The sequence below is a fragment of the Sus scrofa genome, chromosome 5 (assembly GCF_000003025.6).
Source record: "Sus scrofa isolate TJ Tabasco breed Duroc chromosome 5, Sscrofa11.1, whole genome shotgun sequence".
NCBI lineage: Eukaryota > Metazoa > Chordata > Mammalia > Artiodactyla > Suidae > Sus > Sus scrofa.
The window spans coordinates 72,182,200-72,207,274 of NC_010447.5; the positions used below are offsets into that span (position 1 = coordinate 72,182,200).

Below are 25,075 nucleotides of genomic sequence, written 5' to 3' on the forward strand. Positions count from 1 at the left end.
ATGGAATGATCAGTTATGGCCTCATTCTTTTTTATTGTTAGAATTTGGGATACTAACTCAAAAAAAATTTAGGCTTGACCACATATGAATATAAATATGTAGTCTAAAGTCAATATAAAAGCTTATAATTATTAGTTTTTTCTAGGATTATCCATATAATAGGACTTCTCTAATTATGAGGACAATTGAGAGTTGACTTCAGCATCTTGTCTGTTTGAAAATTCTACACCAATAGACACATGAAAGATTTTCAGTATTTTAAGAACTAGATATTTATTTTAACCATTAGCAAACCCAAGAGGTTTATACAATTTGGGCAACTCATGGAAACATGGAACAGACTTCACAGAGTCTTTGTAAGGGGCATTTCTAGAATTAATGGGTTGAGAACTAGTCATTGTAAAATCTTATTCAGATGATCACCTAGTACTGAATTATAACTCCTTCCCCATTGCTTTATTTCAGGCATGATTAAAATGTTGTTCATCAGTGATGTTATGTTATCCATCTTTAGTAGAAAGTGAAAAGATACAGTAGCATATCTAATTACTAATTTTATATTATTAGAATAATCTCATCCCTTGTATCTTTTCAGAAATAGATGTTGCTGGACAATGTATATTACTTGTTTTAAGAAATGACACTTTTGAGTTAGTTTTCCTACAGATTTTCATTTATTCAGTTCTGAGCTGGTTACCTTATAATAAGTTGTAAGAGTTGTCAAGAACTTGAAAATAAATTATTTAAAAAATACATATATAGGCATTCATTGTAAAGCAACCATTCATCATAAAACCAAAATGTAAGATTTTATTTCAGTGAGCTAAAAATATGTGTATCATGTCAATATTCTGCAGTTTGTGCAACTTTGGGACTTTATACTATCCAGCTCCCAGAGGATTCTGATCTCTTCTGAATCAGAATATGACTTTGATATTAAGGTTTATGCTCTGCGTGCAATCTACTCACTCAAAAATGGAATGCAAAGTGTTTTGTGTCTTACAAAAAGATTAATATTAATCCTTTCAAATCAGAACCTCATCAAGCCCTCGTGGTCATTCTGCAGCTGATTGAAGAAATACCCTCTGCATGAAAATTATTATTTTTTTATTTAATGGTTTTCATTCTTGTCCATTATAGATGGTTTACATGAAAATTATTTTGTAAGCATTTTTATGGAAAAAGGAAAACTGGGTACAGAAAGGAATGAGATGACAATATATAACACCGTGGATTATAAACTGAATTTTATTTGCTTTAGGTATCCTCTAAGCTTGTGATTCTCAAACGTGAAAATAAGTATTACTGGAATAAGTTGTTAATACAGATGCTTTCAAATATTCTGATTCAGTAGTGTAACATTATAATGCTCCTTCAAAGAAACAGTAGAGTTGACTTGAGATAGAAGAAATGGAGTACATTTGAAGGTGAATTTATATTTGCAAATGTTGACACCCAGGTGAGGAACAGAAATTCTCTCATTTTAAATATTTATTTACATGACTAGCTGATATTTAAGAGTTTACTCCAGAACTGAAAGTGAGAAAAAAATTCCAAGTTGGAAAGCCAACATATACAAAGAATATAATAACTGTATAGTATGAATAACTGTATAGTATGACAGATATTGTTCTAAGCTTGCAATATTCATTTTAGTTAAGTTTAATGAATTTAAACTAGTCTAGTGAATATCCTTTATTGATTTCAGTGTCCCTATAACCATATAATAAGATCATGGTTGGTTTTCAACTATAATTACAGCAATAATTGGTACCAGATTTTGAAGCTAGACTAATCTACCTATCTTTGGATAGGTAAGTCTAGACAAGCTTAGGAAATCTAGCTAGTGTTCCTATCTCCAGACATGGCAACACGTGTAAGCAAAGCTATTACCATGTGTATTGAGTCTATATCCTAAAGGATACATTGCTCCTCATAGGGTACTATGGCTTTTCAGCATCTATTAGACTTTCTCTCTTATTCCAAGGTATTTACATTTAGTTAAAAAAGAAGAAAAAACAAAGAGGAGGGTAGGGGAAGGAAAGAAAGAAAGAAGGTTAGGAGAGGGGTGGGGAAGGAAGGAAAGAAAAAGAGGCATCTAGTACCCGTGCAAGGAAATGAAGAAGAATAAACACTGGAGACACCTTGACCTGGGTTCTAATAGTCAGTCCCCCCACTTATTAACCAACCTCTTGTCATGGGAAAATTATTTTATTCCTTTATTTTTCCCTTAGGTTAACAAAGGCTCTTAATTATAAGTTACTTTGTGAGTTTATGTAAAGTTTAAGGACAATATTTATAAAATATCTCATGTGGTACCTGACACATGGGAAGTAGGTCCCAAGAAATGGTATTTGGTTTCTTATCTGGATTTCCCTCCTAAATCTTTCTCCTCTATTCACTTCCATCTGTCAAGAGCAGACCCAATCAAATTAGGTGTAAACATTTGAATGGTGGGGCCCAGGTATCAATATTGCTAACTTATTCAGGTGATTGTAATATCCAGCTAAGTTAGCTATCATCCTGACTTTCAAAATATTAGGAATATCTGTAGAATTTAACCCTTAAACTCAAGGGTACATTTCCTAGTTGTCACAGCAAAAGACATTCACCCTCATATTCTTTAGCTATAGGAGCTCTAAATTATTTGTTAATGAGAAAGCATGAGGGCTCTCCCACTCACTCCTACAAGACTTGATTGTAATAAAAACTTGAGACCAAAACAGATTTATTTCTCAAAAGCAACAGGGATATCAATATTTTTTTTCCACAGAAGAATATTCAAATTGGGCACTGGAAGATTTTTTGTATTATTTTTTGACAGTAAGGTAACTGTGTTATAATGTTTAATCAAGGCAAAGAATCCTGCTAATGTATCATCATCCCATACAATAAACTAAACTGTTTTGTTATTTTCTTCCAGTAGCTAATACTCTTGATGTGGTTATCATTTTCCGAAGCTAAGTGTTACCGGTTAACCAAAGATTGCTAACAAAGCTGATTAAAGCAAAACCACCCAAAGAGTAGCTCTTCAGAGGCAGCCTCAGTATCAACTTGTTAAAATACAAATTATTTTAAAGAGAGCTTGTTGAAATACAAATTATCTATATTTCTTCTTTTTTAAACTACAAATATAAGAACCTTGGAATAAGAGAGAAACTCTAACAGATGTGGAAAGGCCATAGCACCTTATAAGGAACAATGTATCCTTTATGATATAGACTCAATAGCTATGGTAACAGCTTTGCTTATATGCATTGCCATTGGATGTGAGCAAATGTGTATGTCTGGAGATAGGAACACCAGCTAGATTTCCTAAGCTTGTCTAGAATTCATAGACTTAACCTGTAGTGAAAAGGGCATCCAAAGATAGGTAGATTAGTCTAGCTCCAAAACCTGGTAACAATTATCGCTATAGTTATAGCTGAAAACCAATGATGATCTTATCATATGGTTATAGGGACGCTAAAATCAACAAAGGATATTCACTAGACCAAAATGATAAATTCGTTAGACTTAATTTCGATGAATATTGTGCTTAGAACAATGTCATATAGTACAGTTATTATATTCCTTATATAATATGTAAAATATGCAAATGTGTGTATGTTGGCTTTCCAACTTAAATTTTTTTTCTTGCTTTGTGAACTCTTAAATATCAGCTAGTCATGTAAGTAAATATTTAAAATGAGAGAATTTCTGTTCCTCAACTGGGTGTCAACATTTGCAAATATAAAATTATCTTCAAATGTTTTTCATTTTTTCTATCTCAAGTCAATGTTTCTTTGAAGGAGTATTGTAACTTCACTAGGAAAAGAGTTTACAGTTCTATATAAAAATACAGTTTTGTTTTTCTTGCATTCGTTTAGTTTGAAATTCAGTGTTATAGTCATTATTGGATAAAATCACTCCTGTAAGTACAGTGTATCTAATAAATTGGAGGAATCTCTTTTTGTATTTCTCAAGCAAAACAGGAGCCATTTGCAAAGTAATTTTGTTTATGAATTTTTGTAAAATTAGATTTTCACATTCAGATCTGTATTACTCATTATCTGATGAAGTTTAAAGATACTAAGTAAAATGGGATTTTGTTGGTTATATATTTTATATTTTAAGAAGAAAGATTCTAAAATTTAATTGAGTTATTTTTAAAGGCAGTAGAATAAGATTTAGCTTTTTTCTCCATTTTTAAAATTATGTTTTCTTGTGGAATTCAGGTTTTTATACATATTTTTTTTATTACTCAATGAATTTATTACATTTATAGTTGTACAATGATCACCACAATCCAGTTTTATAGTATTTCTATCCCACACCCCCAGCGCATCCCCCTACTCCCCAACCTCTCTCCTTTGGAAATCATAAGTTTTTCAAAGTCTGTGAGTCAGTATCTGTTCTGCAAAGAAGTTCATTGTGTCCTTTTTTCAGATTCCACATGTAAGTGATAGCATTTGATGTTGGTGTCTCATTGTATGGCTGACTTCACTTAGCATGATAATTTCTAGGTCCATCCATGTTGCTAAAAATGCTGTTATTTCTTTCCTTTTAATGGCTAATATTCCATTGTGTATATGTACCACATCTTCTTTATCCACTCCTCTGTCGATGGACATTTAGGTTGTTTCCATGTCTTGGCTATTGTAAATAGTGCTGCAATGAACATTGGAGTACATGTGTCTTTTCGAGTCATGGTTTTCTCTGGATAGATGCCTAGGAATGGGATTGCCGGATCAAGTGGTAGTTCTATTTTTAGTTTTCTGAGGAGTCTCCATAGTTTTCCACAGTGGTTGCACCAATGTACATTCTCACCAACAGTGTAATAGGGTTCCTTTTTCTCCACACCCTCTCCAGCACTTATTGTGTATAGACGTTTTGATGATGGCCATTCTGGCTGGTGGTACCTCATAGTGGTTTTGATTTGCATATAGAATTCAGTTTTTATAGTGTTTCTTTTATCCCATCTGATGTATATCTCCTTTTGAAGCAATATGTATTCTCATTTGAAACCAAGAACATTCAGGATAGTTTTTTTTTTTATTGTTATTTCCCTGTATAATTTTTTTTCTACTGTACAGCATGGTGACCAAGTTACACATACATGTACACATTCTTTTTTCTCTCAGTATCATGCTCTGTCAGAAGTAACTAGACACAGTTCTCAGTGCTACACAGCAGGATCTCATTGCTAATCCATTCAAAAGCAGCAGTCTGCATCCATTAACCCCATACTCCCAATCCATCCCACTCCCTCCCTCTCTTCCCAGGCAACCACAAGTCTATTTTCCAAGTCCATGATTTTTTTTCTGTGGAAAGATTCATTTGTGCTGTATATTAGATACCAGATATAAGTTATATCATATGGTATTTGTCTTTCTCTTTCTGACCTCAGTATGAGAGTCTCTAGTTCCATCCATGTTGCTACAAATGTTATTATTTTGTTCTTTTTTATGGCTGAGTAGTATTCCATTATATATACTGTTCTGCCCAGGAGAACAGTATGGAGGTACCTTAGAAAACTATACATAGAACTACCATATGACCCAGCAACCCCACTCTTGGGCATATATCCGGACAAAACTTCCTTAAAAAAGACACATGCATCCGCATGTTCATTGTAGCTCTATTCACAATGGCTAAGACATGGAAACAACCCAAATGTCTATTGACAGATGATTGGATTAGGAAGATGTGTTATATATACACAATGGAATACCGCAGGATAGTTTTAAAAGTGGTCCTGAGGGTTATGAAAGTTTTTCAATGCCTTCTCTGGTAAGGAACTTAGGACCTTTCCAATCAATACTAGAAATCCGTCCTGTTAGAATTCAATCCAGTTTGCAGAATTCAATGGACAAACAAGAGACTCTGGGGAAATGGCTGAAGTGCTCTAGGAGCCCAGCATGCAGCAGCTGCACTATTGAATAGAGTACTTACGTGGCACTGAGAGGCAGACATTATCCTCTCTTTACAGATGAAGAAACTTAGGGCACTTGAGGCTACAAATTTAGAGCTGCAAATCATAGGCTGGCATTTAGATTCAGATCTGGTGGACTTTGTACCTACCCTTCAAAGTTTTCTCATGCTCTACTGCTCTTTTTATTTGAACTGTCTAGTTTGTACATTCCTAGTTGCGAGCTGTCCATCTAATACAATTTTGGTATTTCTTTCCATCAAAGCATATTTTCCAAAGGTGCCATTAGGATGATGGCTTCATTGAATTTTATTATCCTTCACCTTAGATGAGGTGAGGTGTTAAATCTTTTAAGAGCGGCTATTTGAAATCAGCATTGTCTGATTACCTACATGTTATTACAGTTGAAAACTTTTTAAACACTGGACAATTAAAGTTAATTTAGAGTTATCTGTCCCTTGAGCACAGAAGTGTTGCTTGTTCAGCTGAAATAATGTGCTCAAGATGGAAAAGTTAATGATTCATCACATGGAATAATGCGTATTTATGGATATTCATTTATAATAATAGAATGTGCTAAATAAATTAGTAAATGAACACAATAGGAAGATGAAATAATAGTCACCTTGATTTGAAATTGAAGCTAGTTCCATTTTCAGTGTGTAGTATTTAGACAAGCTTTATATATAGGCCTAATCATTTAGTCACCCCAAAATTCTTTTAGCCCAAGAATTTGCTAATTTCTAAACTATTTTATAAGCAACTTTGTATTAGCTGTCCTTAACCTGATCATCTGGCATATAAAATAGAGATACTAAATATAATAGCTGAAAGAAAAGAATCAGTGACTTTTATGGAAAAGAACATTCAGCTTTGAGTCAGGACCAAAAACTTGACTACATTCCATGTAAAATTGTAGAATTCACTTTATATCCTTTTGCTTTGAGGTCAAAAAAATAAATAATTCTTATTTGCTTAATATATTCTTTCATGGTTCAAAGGAAGTACATGATATGCTAGCTACATACCTGCAGGAGTTCTTAAGTGGCAAAATAAATGTTTATTAAGTATTTACCATGTGTTAACACCATGCTAAAATGAAAAGTGTAGACTTCTGCTCAAAGATCTATCTTACTGGTCCTAACGCTAACATTCAGTAGTGTGGCTTTCTTAGACTAATCTACTTAGGAATCCCTGCCTATTTTTTGCTTAAATTTATCTCTGAGGAATGTCAAAGTCAAAAAGTTGAGTTAAGAAGAACATATTTATTAGCAGTAATTTGATCTCTTAAGTTCTAGCTTTTTTTCATTGGCTTTCAAAGATTTAGTTCAGAGTATGTTTGTTTCATTGTTGAACACTATAGACAAATCTCAGTCTAAGTAATAGATACCCATCTCAAAAGTTTTGTGTGTGTGTTTGCGTGTGTGTGTGTGTAGATGAAAGTGAAGCAGTATAAAAAAATGTTATGACACATAGTTAAATAGCATTTAGTTTGTGTGGCTTTTTGTTTTGTGTTTTCAAAAATTAAATTTTATTTCAAATGCAAAAGTAATATGATTGCCAGATAATTGAATACTATTAATTATCCTTTTGAAAATTTAACTATTAATCAAAGAGCTTTTTGTGTAATTCAAATTTTTTAAAATATTTATTTATTTATTTATTTATTTTCCTTTAGGGCTGCAGGTGTGGCATATGGGAATCGGGGCTATAGTTGCACCACAGCCACAGCAATGCAGGATCCAAGTCGCATCTGCAACCTACACCACAGCTCATGGCAACCCCAGATCCTTGACTCACTGAGAAAAGTCAGGGATCAAACTGCATCCTCATGGACACTAGTCCTGGTTGTTTCAGCTGAGACACAATGGGAACTCCATAATTCAACATTTAAAAAAAAATAATCTTGACTGGTTATTTAAGCTGAAGCCCAGCTATTATTGTGTCAAATATAAAGCAAGAAAAATACATTTTTGTCCCTTAAGAAAACAGTTATCTTTATTAGATGATCCTCTCTTCTCTTTCCAAACCCCAAACATCATAGTTCATCAAGATGTTCTTATTTATCCAGAGTTAAGACAGTGATGCCCATATCTATAATGTGATACTTTGTATCTCAGACCTCCTTCATAATAATCTCCAGGGCTCAATGTTTCACCTTTTCCTACCATGTTTCCTGCCCAAAAAGTCAATAAAATAAGCTACCTGGATGATGGCCATAATGACATGCAGGACCAGCTCCTATTTGCTCTTTTCTGTTGGATCTTTTTTCTAAGTTTTAAAATTCTTTATGTTATATGAAGACTCTAAAAACATCATTTTATTTTTATTGACAAAAGAAATGCCAATTTGTCTTTGATACTCAGTTCTAGTACTTAATATTCTCTCTGTAATCTATTGTCAAAGGGTGCTGTTTGCTATTTGAGCATATTGCATAAATTTGAGCTGTGGGGAACAACAGATGTTTCCATTAGCTAAAAAGTACTTCATGGTGGGGCTACCCACGGTACAAAACAAGTATAGGTCAACATTTCCTTTCTTATAATTCCAGAATTCAAAAGAGCTCTAAACATAAAGTGTTGTGATTCATTTAGTGACAAAACCTGATTTTGACCTGAACTCGTTTGGTAGCAGAACTCGTTCAGAACTGATTTGAAGCCATTTCTACCTTATTTATTCTATCTTGGGTGAATATTCACAGTTTTTGCTAAAGAAATGTTGATGTCTTTGATTCCAATTTACTGCTCTAGACTGATGTCTTTGATTCCACATTACTACTCCAGACCGATTTTATATATATATACACACACACACACACACACACACCCTTCCAAAACTCCAAAAATATTTTAATCTGAAAAATATTTGGCCCCATGGACTTTGGGAAAGGGATTATAGGTCTCTGTTAGATGTCCTTTCTTTCAAGCAGCTTGTAGTTTATTAATGTATGACAGGAAACGTTGCCCTCAAATACATAGTCAACGAATAGTTACTGAAGATCAATTGGAAAGATATTCACACATACATATATGCATATATTCTATGTGTATGTATATGTATAAGACTATGTTTTATAAATTGTGTATATAATATTAATTTTTCAGTATAAGAGGAAAGTATTAGTTTAGAACAAGTCTAGTGATGCAAAAGATTTCAGAAAGTAGTAGAACTTCTCTCTTAATCATCTTTGAATTTGTGTCTTAATAAGATAAAGCAAAACAACAGTCAATAAAGAAACTTCTGTATATACACTGAAGATAAAACAAATAAGACAGCAGCATTTTAATGAAAACTCTCCAGTAAGTGTATTTTTCTATCCATGGAAAAAAATAGAAAGTCATTTTGAAGATAGAGCGCTGTAAGTAACAAGTTTAGAGCAAAAACCAAGTAGAATTTGGTTGTCTTTCACTGCTGCCCTTACTAGATATGATCTTAGATAAGGTACCTAAAATCTCTAAGCCTACTTTATTATCTGTAAAATAGTATTAATAAAAGAAGCTACCACATCAAATTGTTAGAGGATTATATTAGGTGATGCATGTATGAGAGGATGTCTGGCACGTAGGAAACATATTTGTACTGCTTATTATAAAACTGTGGATAAAGATAGCATAAAGCCATGGAATTCTACATAATTCTTTCTTAGTTATTCAAGAGAGTTACTTTCATTTCATGTAGACTTTCCCTTTGATTGGATAAATTTTTCCATAATCTTTTAAGAGTTCATATCTAATAACTAAAACAGTTATCTGGTGAAGAAGCCATTTTCAGCTTCTACAGGCTTTTCACTGGAAACCTCTCAGCTGACTCACATGATGAGACTTTTAGACTTCTAGAATTTCTCCAGGAATCAGAGGAAACTGGAACTGCAAATTGATTTATCTTATGAAATACTTGATGTATTATTTATGGGTTTACTCCTAGTAAGTTCAAGTTTAATAGCTAAGCCTTCAATACACTCATAAGGTGATCACATACCCTGACTTATAAGAATCTCATCAATATAAGCAAAAATAGGGTATAAAACTAGGAGGGGGATATGGCATGGGATGATATTCACAATAGAAACTTTGATGTGGTTTTTTAGATATGGTGAAGTTATACTAGGATGAGGAAACCACTAATATGACCAAGAATCTCTGTGGTTAAAAAGACTCATCAGGGGTTCCCATCATGGCTCAACGGTAACGAAGCCTACTAGGATCCATGAGGATGTGGGTTTGATCCCTGGCCTCTCTCAGTGGGTTAAGGATCCGGCATTGCCGTAAGCTGTGGTGTAGGTCACAGAGATGGCTCAGATCTTGTGGATGTGGCTGTGGTGTAGGTCAGCAGCTACAGCTCCAATTTGACCCCTAGCCTGGGAACTTCCATATGCTGAGGGTGTGGTCCTAAAAAGCAAATAAATAAATAAATAAGGATATCAAAAGTGGAAAGGATGATAGCAAAACCACACTATGACTTTCATGAGAACCTCAGACACTTTTACTTTTGTGGGCAACTTCCATCATAAGAAAATAATTACAAATTCAGTTTTACAACTGTTTGGTATAAGGAAGAAAATAATCCAGGTTGAATTTATTATCATATATTCTGTAATAGTATATCTATTTTCTCTTATTTTAAAGCAAATGAAAATTAAAGCATTTTTATGAACCTCTTAAAGTAATACAGACCATAGGCATTCTGCCTACTGTGCCTACCTCATAGATAGAAACAATCATGAACATAGTAGATTTTCATCAATATTTTTTCTTCAAAGCTAAGTATTAGTGCAATGCCTGGATTTATACAAGAGCATTTACAGGCATAGAATAGTGGCATGGCCCAGCCAACTAATGGCTCTATAAATAAAGAAAAAGAAAACTCATCTTCAACATAGATAACAGCCCTGTCCTGACTTTCTCTAGTTTAGCTTAATTTCCTTCCACCGCCATCCAGTCAACTGCAACTACTGCTTATCAAAATGAATGTAGAGTAATTGGAAACTACCCCCTTGTCCTTTCATGTGTACTCAGAATATTTGGAAATATAACCTCAAGATTTTTGACAGAACCTTTCTCAAGATTCAGTATAGAAAAAGCACAGACACTACTCTGTGGCCTAAAGCAAACAAACAAGAAAATACTTACTTTGGTTTAAGAGACAATGACATTTGAAAAGTAAGATGAGTATATTCTTATGCATTGCTTACTACAACATAGTAGAAAATTTTAGAATAATTTAGGTTGTTATAAAAAATAAACTTTGAGTTTTAATCAAAGAAATAAATCAAACTATTGAAGTTTAAGGTAGAGCAAAAGTCATAATGAGAGAAGGATCTGAAAGAAGAAAAATTCCACGGAGTGAAAAACATAATTGCCAAATTAAAACTCAAATGAAAATAGAGACCATAGATGACATTTCATAAACTCAACAGTGTAAATGATATGTTTAAGAAATTCTCCCAAAACTTGGAAGAAGTGTTAAGAGACCAAAATAGCAAAAAGCAAAGGACATGTGACCAAGATAGCCTTAAAGATCCCCCTCGGCTTGACTAATTTTAGGCAGGCTTCTTCCTGACTTTAGGTCCCTGATCTTCCTTTTCTTGGAGGATTTACTTTAGAAAACTTGTAACTGCAAATTCTTTCTCTGCCCATGTGAAATGTATATAAATTGTTCCCTAGCCACTGGCCGGTTTTACAGACCAGGAATATCTTTCCTAAAGACCTGGGAGTCATCCTTTCAAAGTATAGTCATCAGGAGCTCCTACTGTGGCACAGTGGATAAGAATCTGACAGCAGTGGCTTGGATTGTTGCAGAGGCATAGGTTTGATCCCCAGGTCAGGTGCGGTGGGTTAAAGGATTCAGCATTGCCCCTGCTGTGGTGTAGGTTGCAACTGCAGCTTGGATTCAATCCCTGACCTGGGAACTTCCATATGTTGTGGGTGTGGCCATTAAAAAAAAAAAGTAATATAGTCATCGAGAAAGATGGCTCTGCCCCATCCCATCTCCCAGTTTCTGTGAGAGAGTAGGAACCTAACCTCAATAAGCAACAGTCAGGAAACAGATGTCCTAATCACACTGACTCTGTCCCCAAAGTCTTTCAGTACTTTTCCACTAGCTCAGCTCAGCTCTTAAAACTCTCCCACCTCTTGTTTCAATGGAGTTGAATTCAGTCTCTTTTTCCTACTTTAACAGTCTTGAACAAAGTCTTCCTTGCCTGTTTAAATACGTCCAGTATGATTTTACTTTGACCCATCAACGCCAAATCTTTGAGATTCAATGGATATTTAATAAACAACTAATAACAATAATAAAAAACAAAGTATAACTATTGTCTATGGGCCATGCCCAGGGCGAAGTAGCTCTCCTTAGTCCAGGGCAGGTTTTCAGAGAAGGAATAGCCATGAACTCACAGTAGGTGGGGGACATGTGCACGACCGGTAAAGCAGATCTGAAGGGGCCAACAACATCTGCTACAGACATGTTTTCAGTTAAGATTAATTTTGGCAGCAAGAAAGAGAAAATCTGATGAAAGTGGTTTAAACAAGGTAGAAGCTTTATTTTTCTCATGAAGCAAGAGGTCCCAAGATAGGCAGTTTAGCTCTGTGCACAGCTCCAGGATGTCCTTAAGTACCTGGGTGCTTTCTCCATCCCTACTAAGTGTGTGGTTTCATCCTCATGTTCAAGGTGGCTGCTAAATCTTTGCCCACATTCTAGGCAGGATCTTGGGTAATGGCAGAGGACCGAAGGGACCAGCCAGTCAGTGTGCAAGCACTATGTGAGAAAAGCTCTTAGCTTTCCTGGTAGTACACACAGTGACTTCAGTGAACATCTCATTGCTAAAACTAGATGTGGAGTTGCAAGGACGTGTGGAGAATTTTAGCTGTCTACCTTCTTGTAGGAAAGGAGGTCAGATGAGAAGGGGTATTTGGGGTGACTCTAAACACTCACAGAATTTGCCGAATGGAACAATTTTACATTTGAGATAAATGACTTTTTTAACCCTCAGGAAAATAGAGAGTCATTTCTACAATTATTTCATGGTGAAAATGAGAAAAAAAAACATATAAAATTAAGCAATAGCCTGAAGCTATACTCAGAAGAAAATTATGTTACATAGTATGGACTGAAAATTAGTGACTTAATTAGAAAAAAAGTAAGAAAATATACTTAAGGAAAATAAAGAAGGAAAAATCAAAAGCAAAACCTGAAATTTGCAAGTTAGAAAAAAGGGGGTTAATGCCATTATTAACTTAATCCAGTATTTGTTCTTTGATGAGATCAATAAAATAGACAATGCTTGGGCAAGACTTATAGGGAAATGAAGGAGAAAGGCACTATTATGTTAGGAATGATGGAGGAGATAAAATAGCATATTTGAGGTGCTTTTCCCTTTAAGAATAAAGAAAATACTATGACAGTTATTTGTTAAGAAAAGGCAAAAATGGGAATGAAGTGAAAGCTTTTTAATGAAAGACAAATGACCAAAATTGATTCCATAGACAATAGAATGCCATGGGGAAAATGAATAAAACAGTCACTTAGTTTCAAAATACAAGCCAAATGGAAATGGAACCAACACTTGAGCTAAATATTTTCAGCACAGTTTAAAAGTAAATTTGAAGATTAAAAATAAGGGAGTTCTCGTTGTGGTGCAGTGGTTAACGAATCCGACTAGGAACCATGAGGTTGTGGGTTCGATCCCTGCCCTTGCTCAGTGGGTTAAGGATCCGGTGTTACCGTGAGCTGTGGTGTAGGTTACAGACGCGGCTCAGATCCCGCGTTGCCGTGGCTTTGGCATAGGCCGGCGGCTACAGCTCGGATTCGACCCCTAGCCTGGGAACCTCCATATGCCGCAGGAGCGGCCCAAGAAATAGCAAAAAGACAATCAATCAATCAATCGATCAATCAATCAATCAATAAATAAGTACATGTCCTTTATATTAGACATTTGCTTATGGGGGGGGAGGTTTCCTGGGGGGAAAATAAGAGATCTATATGTAGATTTATGTGACTAGATATGCAATGTAGTGATATCCATTAGTGCTATTTATTATAGAAAAATATGAAACATTATTTAAATATACAGCTGTAGATGGTCATGGTTCATACATGCAAATAAATTAGATGGGATTGCATGACATTGCTGCTACTGACCATTTCTAATCCACAAAAACAGTGATTTCACATGCTCCAATAAATACACACAAATACATATTTACATACCCTACCGTTTTCACTCAGAGTGGTTATCTCTGAGAGGGGGGATCATTAGTGATTTTAATTGTCTAATTAATTATAATAAATGAACAAAACAAGCACATGACTTAACATGCATTACTTTGTAATGTTCCACTAAACTGAACTCTTGGAGAACAGGCATTTTGTTCTGTAACATTATATTCCTGGTGCAGGGGGAGCTTTGAAAATATTTGTTGAATCATTGATTCAATGATTCAACAAATATTTATACTATAATATAAAAGATTTTAAATTGCAAGTGAGAAGAGCTAGAGAAATTGCCCCTTAAATTATTTGCCTCACCATGTAGAAGGGTTAAAGCAATTTTAAGCCTATCATAGCTCAATTTAGGCAATTATTTTTTCTTAATGTATTCACATGTGTAGTATCTGATAAGATGCTATTATGAGATGTTATATTGACTTTATGGTTGTCTTTTAAGACATCCAATTAAGTTTCCTAAATATAACAATGTGGAAAATAATGAAAACATCAATGATAATAAATGGAGACATACAATCTCAAGAGACAGATTTCTGCCCAGCAGTTATAATAGGATGATAACATAGTATTTGAATCTATAATCATAGTGGTATATGAAATGGCATCAAATACATTTTACTGATAAATTATTCAAATTCTAAAATTTCAATAATGGTGTCCTGGAAGATGTCCCACAGCTTTGTAGACCAGGCTTATGGCCTGCTAGGAAAACTGCATTTCTGCACTGTAGTCATTTTCTTTTTTAATGTAAAAAGGAGCACATGAAACCACTGACTGTGATAGTCTTTTGTGCAAAAGAAGATTGAAATCCACATTTGCCCAGAAATCCTATTGGTGCCTCTACTGAGGAAAAGGCAAAGAAAAGCATTGAAATGTTAATGATTTGCCTACAAATTTTGTTGTCCATATGTTTGGATAAGCTGACAGGATTTAATTCCATAAAATTCCTTTCTTTCAAATGATTTCGCTAATGTAAAACTCCCAGTTTAGTAGCATTACTTAATAGTCCTCTTAAATAATCAAAACACTAATTTTTGCCTATATGATATTAACAAATGAGGCAGGCATTTTGCATCAGTCTCTGCCCTTCCTTATAAAGTTTGTATATATTTTAATTAGATATTAAAAAATGCAATCATTGCATTATTTTTCCTAGGAAATTTATTCTTTCAGTCATGGATGTGGTAATCTACAGAGGAATTAGGAGCCATAGTCTTTGCATTCTGTTTATAAAAAAAATGCAGTTCCTGGGTATGAACTTGGGCTTTGGGTGAAGATAGGTAGGTCAGGAGAGGATATTGATGATTACTGTAAGTATATACATTTGGGCATAACATTTTTAGGCTGAGGTCATGCTTGATTTGCAGTTTCTGAAATACAAAATACAGTGTTTTGGGAATGCAGTGTTGCCCAATGACAAAGAGTTTATAATCCCATATGAGACTTCATTTATTTTCCCGTATTGTTTTTTCTTGGCCATAAAAAAAAACAGCTTAAAAAATGAAGACTGAAATTTACATCCAAAGATGGATTCTTTATATCCTATATACGTCAGATTTTTTTCCTTGATATTGAAATATACTTAGTGGAGATATCTGGCAGCAAAACAAGAGGCTTATATTTTCTTATTATACTGTCATTTTCAGAAGTGCTTAGGTAAGGAGATCTTTTTCCTGAGAGGAAGAATTTCAAGAGACTTTTGTCAGCATGAGACAAAGAAAGTCAACAAGCTTAAAAAACAGCAGGAAGGATTTAGGTTGATGTTGAAGAAGTCTTCATTCCCAATAGGATTTGTTCACCATTAAACTAGGAAGATATTGCAGAATATTTCCAGTTTGATCAAAAATTATATAATACATTTTTAAAGTTATATTTAATAGAAATACCTTTTCTTGTTTGTCCTGCCTTTTGGTATTCACCTTTAGTGCCACATAGCTGTATTTAATTTGGAAAGTTTGTACCTGAAAGACAGAACACAATCTCTCAATTGATGTCTATGTTTGTCAAGAGCACTGATGATTGATTTGATTGCAGCTCCAGCCGTTAAAGGAGTGTTCATTTCATGATCAAGTAGCTTGAAAACACTTCTTGAAAATGAATGCTTCTTTTATATTTGGTGATTCTTTCAGTGCACACCAGGGTTCCTCTTGCCTGGGCTTTTCCTGAAACCCTCCTTTTGACATTTCCATTAAACTATAAAAAATTAGTGTTGACTGATTAACATCTCACTTTAAGAGCTCTGCTAAAAGCCGTATTCATGAATCAAAGTCAGTGTGTACCACTGGTAATTAACTTGACAAAAATCAGCTTTCCAGGCTAATCATCTTCTGGATGCTTTATGTAATGGCTGTCAATTTAGATCTACAAAACAATCGGAGTCCACTAAAATGGAGCAGGAGGCATAAGAACTAGTGATTAGGCAAAGTTCTCTAGCTGGGAACATATTCTAATTAAAATTCTGAAGTATAATGTGAAACCGAAACATTCAAAAATGTTGACTTGAGATTCCCACATTTATAATTATATAAACCAGCCTAAATAAGATCAAACTGATGGTAGGGGTTAAATGAGATTCAGTGTAATAAATATCTTGGGGTTTACCATGTGAATGTTTTTGAGCAAGACCCTGAAAAGGCAGTAGATCATCTATGGCACTACATGGCTTTGTGGCTAAGAATGGTGCTTTTGCAGTGAGACATGTTCAAATACCAGCCTTTTGCTAGTTGTGTGATTTTAGAAGAACTACTAAAATATGGATAAATATTGTAGGTTGGATATATATTTAAAGTATCAATAGATTGTTGAAAACTTCAAAGATTGTTCACCTCTTGCAAGCCACAATATTCCAGAGAGTCCAACAAAACCAAAACAAATTAGGCCTTCCTGTAAAATCTCAGCCTCTATTTAATAATTAAAGCCATGTATAAACTTATAGAGATTAAACCTTCTAGGTGTTCTTGAAGTCAAATGAGTATTGCTTTATAGAAATAGTAAGACTCTTAAAAATGTATAAGATTATTAAAAATGTATATTTGGTTCATGCAGAGAAAGGAAAGGTAAGTAGAATCTTTTAAATAATATTAAAAGCCTCAGTCTTTTTTTGGCTAAGGCAGTGGGTCTCACTGCTGCAGAAGCATCACCTGTGGTATTTGTCAACTTAAACAGCTTTTGGACTGACTCTTGAAGATTCTGCTTCCATTAGTTTAGAATGCAGTTTAAGGCAACAGTAATTTTCAGACACAGGGAATTTCAATTATGGAAAGAAAAAGCAAAGGCATTTTCCTCTTTTCTACTCTGAAATTATTAAAAGAATAACAAAAATATATAAACCATTTTTTTTTTACAAAAGTAGTAATATCTGTACTCTTGAATTGCAATTTAATATTGAAGCATTGTCAAATAAGAAGGACCTGACAAAGGACATATGCAGTTATATGTCTCAGACACAGCCAGCTAAACACAAACATTGTTCAATTGGGGAATGCTAAAGAAAAAAATCAACAGTCCTTGGTTTGAGCCAATGGCAACGATATGTTTAAACCATTTACATGTTTTGAAGACATGTAAAACAATACTATAAATTGTTTAAGATCACAAAATGTATAGCAGTGGAGTTTTGAAATCATTAAGAATGATAGAAAACAAATTCAGGACTCTTTGTTAAACTTAAATTCCAGATAAACAATGACTCAATTTTTAATACATATCATGTGATGTGCAATTTAAATGTATTTTGATTTGCTAAATCTGGCAACCTTCCCCTCCAAGATATAGAAATGGCCTGAATTTGTTTTGTATCATTCTTAAAGATTTCAAAGTCTCACATACTTTACCACAAAAAGGCATAAGAATGATGAACTGAACAATGATTTTAATTAGAAATAATCTGACCATTTAACTTCAATTAAAGTCTATTAACCACCCCCATAAGACTTTGAATTTGATCACTTCAATATATTTAAGTTTTATTTTGAATTATATCTATTGATTACCTAGCAGACTTTATAAGTATCAACTGAACGCTTGAAACAGTCTGTGCACTCTATACTATTTTACTCCACATTGAGTGGTGAAATAAATGTTTAATGTAACAAACAATAGATGACAACTCTCAGAGAAGAAAAGTGGATTAATTCTTTTTACTTCAGACTTATTTTTCTTGATTACAGGGATGACCCACTTGTTGGTTGTCTGTGATAGATGTATGTAAATAACACCTATTACTAGATGCATTGAATTTTAATAGGAAAATGTTTGAAAATTCTAGAAATGGATGTAAAATATATTACCATTGCTAACTAAATACATTTGAATTTGTTATTAAATTTTTTTAATTGGCTTTAAGAGGCAGAATTCCTTTTCTTTTTTTTCTCCCATTCATTCTAGGGGAAAAAGAAATCTGGGTTTCTAACCTTTCCAAGAGTTTTATGTACGCTCTCAAGAAATAAAGCAGAGTTACTTCTACTTATAATAGGCCTTTCTTTCCAGTTAGACAAACCAGCCCAATAATATCACATTACAGTGAGAATTTTGGCCTAAAATGTTTAAAATATAACTCATGTAACCTAGCCACAACTGGAGGGAGCCAATAATGCTCTCCTACTGTTTGATGATAAAAAGAACTTCAGGGAAGTTTCATTTGTCCTGCTCTTTTACTGTGCACCAAGGTGACTGCCAAGTTGAGTTTCACAATAGCTTAAATGGGCTAAAACTAAAAGCATTTGGTAGAGTGGTATTTCACCATAGCAGCTTCATTGCTCAGTAGCTGAATCAGAAGTTTACAAAAGGAAGGAAAGAAGAAAATGCTTTGTATTTGTTGCAGAGAATTCTATCCAAATTAACTTGCACTTGATTGCTTAATACTTCAGAAATGACAAAATTTGCAAGTGAGTAAATTTTGTCTTTGCTGCCTTTCAACTCTTCCACCATTTTTATATCTCATCCTCCTTCATGTCTTTTTCCTTACATCAGATGTCTTTCAGGCTTTGCTACTGGTTCTGAGTCTCCTTGACCTTGAAGATTGTCTGATAAGAATTACCCTTTCCATGAATATCTGCTTTATAATATGATGCTCAGATAATTTCTTCCCATCAATCATTTATCAAATGTCTGTTAGGCCAGGCATTGAGTTGAGTATTAGCATGTGCCAGATATTCTACTATTATTGGAAGAGAAAATGATGCAATGATAAAGCCCAATACTTTGGAGATTATCATTTAGTAAGAAAAACAGATTAGCCAATAATTAATTCTGTTGCTTTGTAATAGATAATATGTCAGATATGTAAATACACTGCTATGGAAATGTGGACAGCAGAACAAGTTACTCTGCAGGATGGGGAAAAAGGGAAGGAAATCTTCAATGAAGAAGAAAAGTTTGAGTCTTGTATTTTGCAGGGAGTGATTGAGACAGACATGTTAAGGCATGCATAAACTCCTGAGGCTGACAAAGGCCCTAGCACCTCCTGAATCTTTCTGTTCAATTTTGGCAGGGACACAGGGGTTGGTGGGGGAGGGAGTGTCAAGAGATAAGCCTGGACAATAACACTTGATCTAGACTTTCAAGAGCCTTCTTTGAAATGCTAAGGGGTTTGAATTGCTACTAAGTGGGCAATGGGGGCAAAACAATATTTTAAAAAATAATTAGAGGGAGTGACATGGAGAAAGGGAGGTTGTTGCAATGGTTAAGGCTGCCAGCTCTTGGAGTATCTTGGTGGTTCCATGGGTTAAGAATCCGTTGTCACTGCTGTGGCTCAGGTTGCTGCTGTAGTCCTGGTTCCATCCATGGAATAATATGATATATTACATTGATTTGCATATGTTGAACCATCCTTGTTAACCTGTGATGACTCCTGCTTGATTGTGGTGTATGATATTTTTTATGTGTTGTTGGATTCAGTTGGCTAAAATTTTATTGAGAATTTTTGCATCTACATTAATATTGGCCTATAATTATTATTTTTTTGTGTGTGGTATCTTTGTCTGATTTTGATATTAGGGTGATGGTGGCTTCATAGAATATCTTTAGGAGTGTTCCTTCTTCAGTCTTTTGGAAGAGTTTATGAATAATGGGTATAAATTCTTTGCCTGTTTGGTAGAATTTACCTGTGAAATCATCTGGTCCTGGACTTTTGTTTGTAGGGAGTTTTTAAATTCCATATTCAATTTCATCTCTAGTGATCTGTCTGTTCAAATAATCTCTTTCCTCTTGATTCAGTTTTGTTGGGCTGTATGTTCTAGAAATTTATCCATTTCTTCTAGGTTGTCAAATATGTTGGCCTATAATTATTCATAGTATTCTTTTATGGATTTTTGTTTTTCTTCTGTATCTGTTGAGATTTCTCTCTTTTTTTTTTCCATTTAATATTTAGTTTATTTGGGTTCTCTCACTTTTCTTCTTGGTAGCCTGGCCAGGGGTTTGTCAATTTTGTTTATTCTTTCAAAGACTAAGCTCTTGGTTTTATTGATTTTTTTTTCTGTTTTTTTAATGTCTATTTTATTGATTTCTTCTCTGACCTTTATGATTTCTTTCCTTCTGCTAACTCTAGGTTTTGTTTGTTCTTTTTTTTAATTCTTTTAGGTGGTAAGTTAGGTTGTTTATTTGAAATTTTTCTTGATTTTTGAGGAATGCCTGTATCTCTATGAACTTCTATGAACTGCTTTTGCAGCAGCTCATGGATTTTGTATGGTTGTGTTCTCATTGTTATTTGTCTCAAGGTATTTTTTAATTTCCTTTTTGATTTCTTCCTTGACTCACTGATTTTTTTAGTAGCATGTTATTTAGTCTCCATGTAGTCATTTTTTTCTTGTTTCTTTTCCTGCGGTTGATTTCTAGTTTCATGCCGCTGTGGTCAGAGAAGATACTTGAAGTGATTTCTATACTCTTAAATTTGTTAAGGTTAGCTTTGTAACCTAGTATGTGGTCAATCCTGGAGAATATTCCATGTGCACTTGAAAACAATGTATATTCTAGGTTTTTTGGGATGTAATGTCCTGAAATATCAATGAAGTCTAACTGTTCTATTGTGTCATTTAGGATTTCTGTTGCCTTATTGATATTCTGTCTAGAAGAGCTGTCCATTGATGACAGTGGGTGTTAAAATCTCCTACTTTTATTGTATCCCCATAAATTTCCCCTTTTATGTCTGTTAGTATTTGTTTTATCTATTAGGGTGCTCTTATACTAACACATATATGTTGATGAGTGTAATATCCTCTTCTTGAATTGACCCTTTTATCATTAAATAATGTCCTTCTTTATCTATCTGTATGGTCTTTGTTTTAAAGTCTATTTTGTCTGATATGAGTATTGTGACTCCCCCATTCTTGACATTTGCATTCACATGAAATATCTTTTTCCATCCCCTCATGTTCAATCTATGCATGTCCTTTGCCCTAAGGAGATTCTCTGGTAGGCAGCATATTGTAGGCTCTTGCTTTTTTATCCAGTCTGCCACTCTATGTCTTTTGATTAAAGCATTCAGCCCATTGACTTAAAGGTAATTATTGGTAGATATGTATTTATTGCCGTTTTAAACTTTGTTTTCCAGTTCATTCTGTTTTTCTCATTTGTTCCTTTCTTTTTCTTTTTTAGGTTGGGTGAATTCCTTTTATGGTTGTGTCCTCTACTTTTTTTTTTTTTTTTTTTTGTGAAATTTTTTTTTTTTTTTTGCAGTTGCCTTGTTTTTTTCAGTATGTTAACCCCTTTCTATATCTGCTTGCTTTAGACATATAGCTCAAAAACATTGTAAAAAAAAGTCTAGATTTTCTTTACATCTTAATGTTTATCCTTTTACTGTTCCTTGTGTTTATCATTGCTTTCACAAATAGGTTTTTTTTTTTTTTCCCCTCTTTTTGGTCTGGATACTGGCTTATTTAAGTGATTACTTTCCAATTGTAATTTTCTCCATCCTATATCTTATTTCTTTCCTATTTAGAGAAGACTTTTCAATATTTCTTTTAAAATATTGCTATATTCTTTTAGTTTTTGTCTGTGAAATTATTTCTTCTATTTTAAAAGATAATCTTGCTGGGTAAATTACTCTAAGTTGCAAATTTTTCCCTTTTAGAATTCTGAATATATCTTGCCACTCCCTTCTGGCCTGTAGTGTTTCTATAGAGAAATCAGCTGTTAGCCTTATTGGGGTTCCCTTGTAATTTGCTCTTTGTTTTGCTCTTGTTGCTTTTAGAGTCCTCTCCTTATCTTTAACTTTTGCCATTTTTATTATAATACGTATTGATGTAGGTCTATTTGGGTTCATCTTCTTGGGAAGCCTCTATTTTTCTTATATTTGGATATCTATTTGATTTTTCATATTTGGAAAACTTTCAGTCATAATTTCTTCAAATACATTTTCAATCCTCTTCTTCTTTTCCTTCTGAGATCCCTATTATGTGTAGATTGGCATGATTTATATTATCCCATAGATCTCTTTCATTTTTTTTCATTTGGCTTTCTGTCTGCTGTCCTGGTTGGGTGATTTCCATTATTCTATCTTCCGAGTCACTTATTGCTTCCTCTGCATTATTCATTCTGCTGTTAAATGCCTTTAGCTCAGCTTTTGAATTGGCAAGTGAATTTTCTAATTTGTCTTGACTTCTTCTTATAGTTTCTAGTTCCTTTGTAATCTGCATTACTGTCAATAGATGTTCTTAATTCCTTTAGTATTTTCATTACCTCTTTTTTGAACTTGGTGTCTGTTATACTACAGAGGTATCTTTCATTGATTCTTCTTCAGGGGAATTCTCTCTTTTAACTGAGAATGGTTCCTGTGGTTCTTCATTTTACTTATATTTTACTCTGTCAATTTAGGGAAAATAATAATCTACTTTAGGGTTGGAGGACTATCTATATATGGGAACATCCCTGGGTACTTGTGTGGGTTTATTACTTTTTGGTGTGAGGGCTGTTTTTAGTTCGTATGCTTGTTGTCTCTTTCCTTAGTGTGTGCAGGCCATTATCCCCTTGATCCAAGGTGTGCAGGTGCATGGACTGCCTGTGCTTCCGGATGAGTGGGTGGTACCTGCAGGCAGCAGCTGGTTGCAGGGCTCATGGCAATGGTAGTGACCCCATAGCCTGTGCAAGAGATATCCCACCTGAGAGCCTATATAGGCTCAGAAAGACAAGCCCCCATGGTTGTTCCCCCCTTCTCTCCTTCTTCTTCTGTCTTCCTCTTCTTCTGTCTCTCTCTCTTCTTTTTCCTTTTTCCTTTTTTTTTTTTTTTTTTTTTGGTCTTTTTGCCATTTCTAGGGCCATTCCCATGGCATATGGAGGTTCCCAGGCTAGGGGTCCAATCAGAGCTGTAGCCGCCGGCCTACCCCAGAGCCACAGCAACACGGGATCCAAGCTGCGTCTGTGACCTACACCACAGCTCACGGCAACGTTGGATCCTTAATCCACTGAGCAAGGCCAGGGACCGAACCCGCAACCTCATTGTTCCTAGTTGGATTCGTTGACCACTGAGCCACAACGGGAACTCCCTCTTCTTTTTCCTTTTGTTCTACCTAGTTATGTAGAGGTCTTCTTGCCCTTGTTGGAAGTCTGAGGTCTTCTGCTAGTGTTCAGTAGATGTTCCATGAGAATTGTTCTAAATGTAAGGTTTTTTTTGTTTGTTTGTTTTTTGTTTGTTTTTTTAATGTGTTTGTGGGAGAAGGTGAGTGTTGCATCCTACTCCTCTGCCGTCTTGATCCTGGATCTTCTGTCTCACTTTTTCAAACCACTTGAATTTTGTGTATGTCATAATAATAGTCCAGGACCTATTAATAATATTGAAGGCCTTTTAAATTGTTTTATTTATTCATTTAAAATAATCATTGAATGATAACTATGTGCCTGGCATTTCACTCTCTCACTCTTATCTGCTTTTTTAAACTTTTCACTGTAAAGTTTAACATTGAAGTTGAGTTGGGGGGAAGAAATAAGAAATAGCTCAGTAAAATAGTTTGCTGTTAGAAAAATTTGAAAATACATTAGAGTGAATTATTTTGGTTTTATTTGAAGTTTTAATTCTGTTGATCTTTTTACTGATTTGTTTCCCCCTCAATCTCTACTATCACAAAAGGAAATATGTTTGGTGACACTAAGAAAAAAGCTTAAATATGTTTGGTGACACTAAGAAAAAAGCTTAAATATGTTTGGTGACACTAAAAAAAAAAATCTTAAATATGTTTGGTGACACTAAGAAAAAAGCTTGGTTTAGAAATATACTCCTGACAAAAAGTCCCCTTGCAGATTTTGTGGGACCTGAGTTAATTAATTCAATTCATTTAAGATTTGCATAGACTTATGGTTTAGTTTGATTTCAATGGAGTTAAAATATAGTACATGATAATTTTGCAGATGACTTTTCCAGTGAAATTTCTATATAAAGTAAAATAGATTTTCATAGCACATCGAATGAGTAATCAGCTATTTTATAAAACTTATAGAGGAAAACAATTTTAAAATAGAACTGGTTGAGGGATATTTTTATTTTATGTTCTATTTTCTGTTTCACTTTGGAAATTCTAATTGTGTGCACAAAATTCTTAACATTCGTTTTACTTTAACTTGTGATTCTACTTGATTTGATTAAATAGAAACAAATATTTACGTGTCTATCATGTTCAAGCCACTCTACTGGATTTTAAGAACATTAGAGCCTTCATACAATTTTTCTTCCTTAAGGAATTTAAATTCTGGTTAAGGAAACACACTATATACTTTTTGGCAGAAGGATTAATTTAATAAATGAACATGTGTTTATTGAACGTTTCTGGTATAATAAATTTGAGATATGGCTGTAGAGAAGATTATCTCTGTATCATGGAATTTACATTCCACTTGAGGAGTTGGGTGTTTGGTTGCATCAGAAATGAATTAAAAATAAATTAAGATAATGATAATTTATATGGAGACAAAAAATCAGGAGAAGTGTTGAGAGTGATATGTGCACATGAA

The 25,075-nt window shown here is 34.1% G+C and overlaps 1 protein-coding gene across 6 annotated transcripts in view; it reads left to right on the forward strand.

Annotated features, from left to right (window-relative positions):
• Nucleotides 1–25,075, forward strand: part of CNTN1 (contactin 1) — a 326,959-nt gene that overhangs the window by 13,704 nt on the left and 288,180 nt on the right. The window lies entirely within an intron of this gene.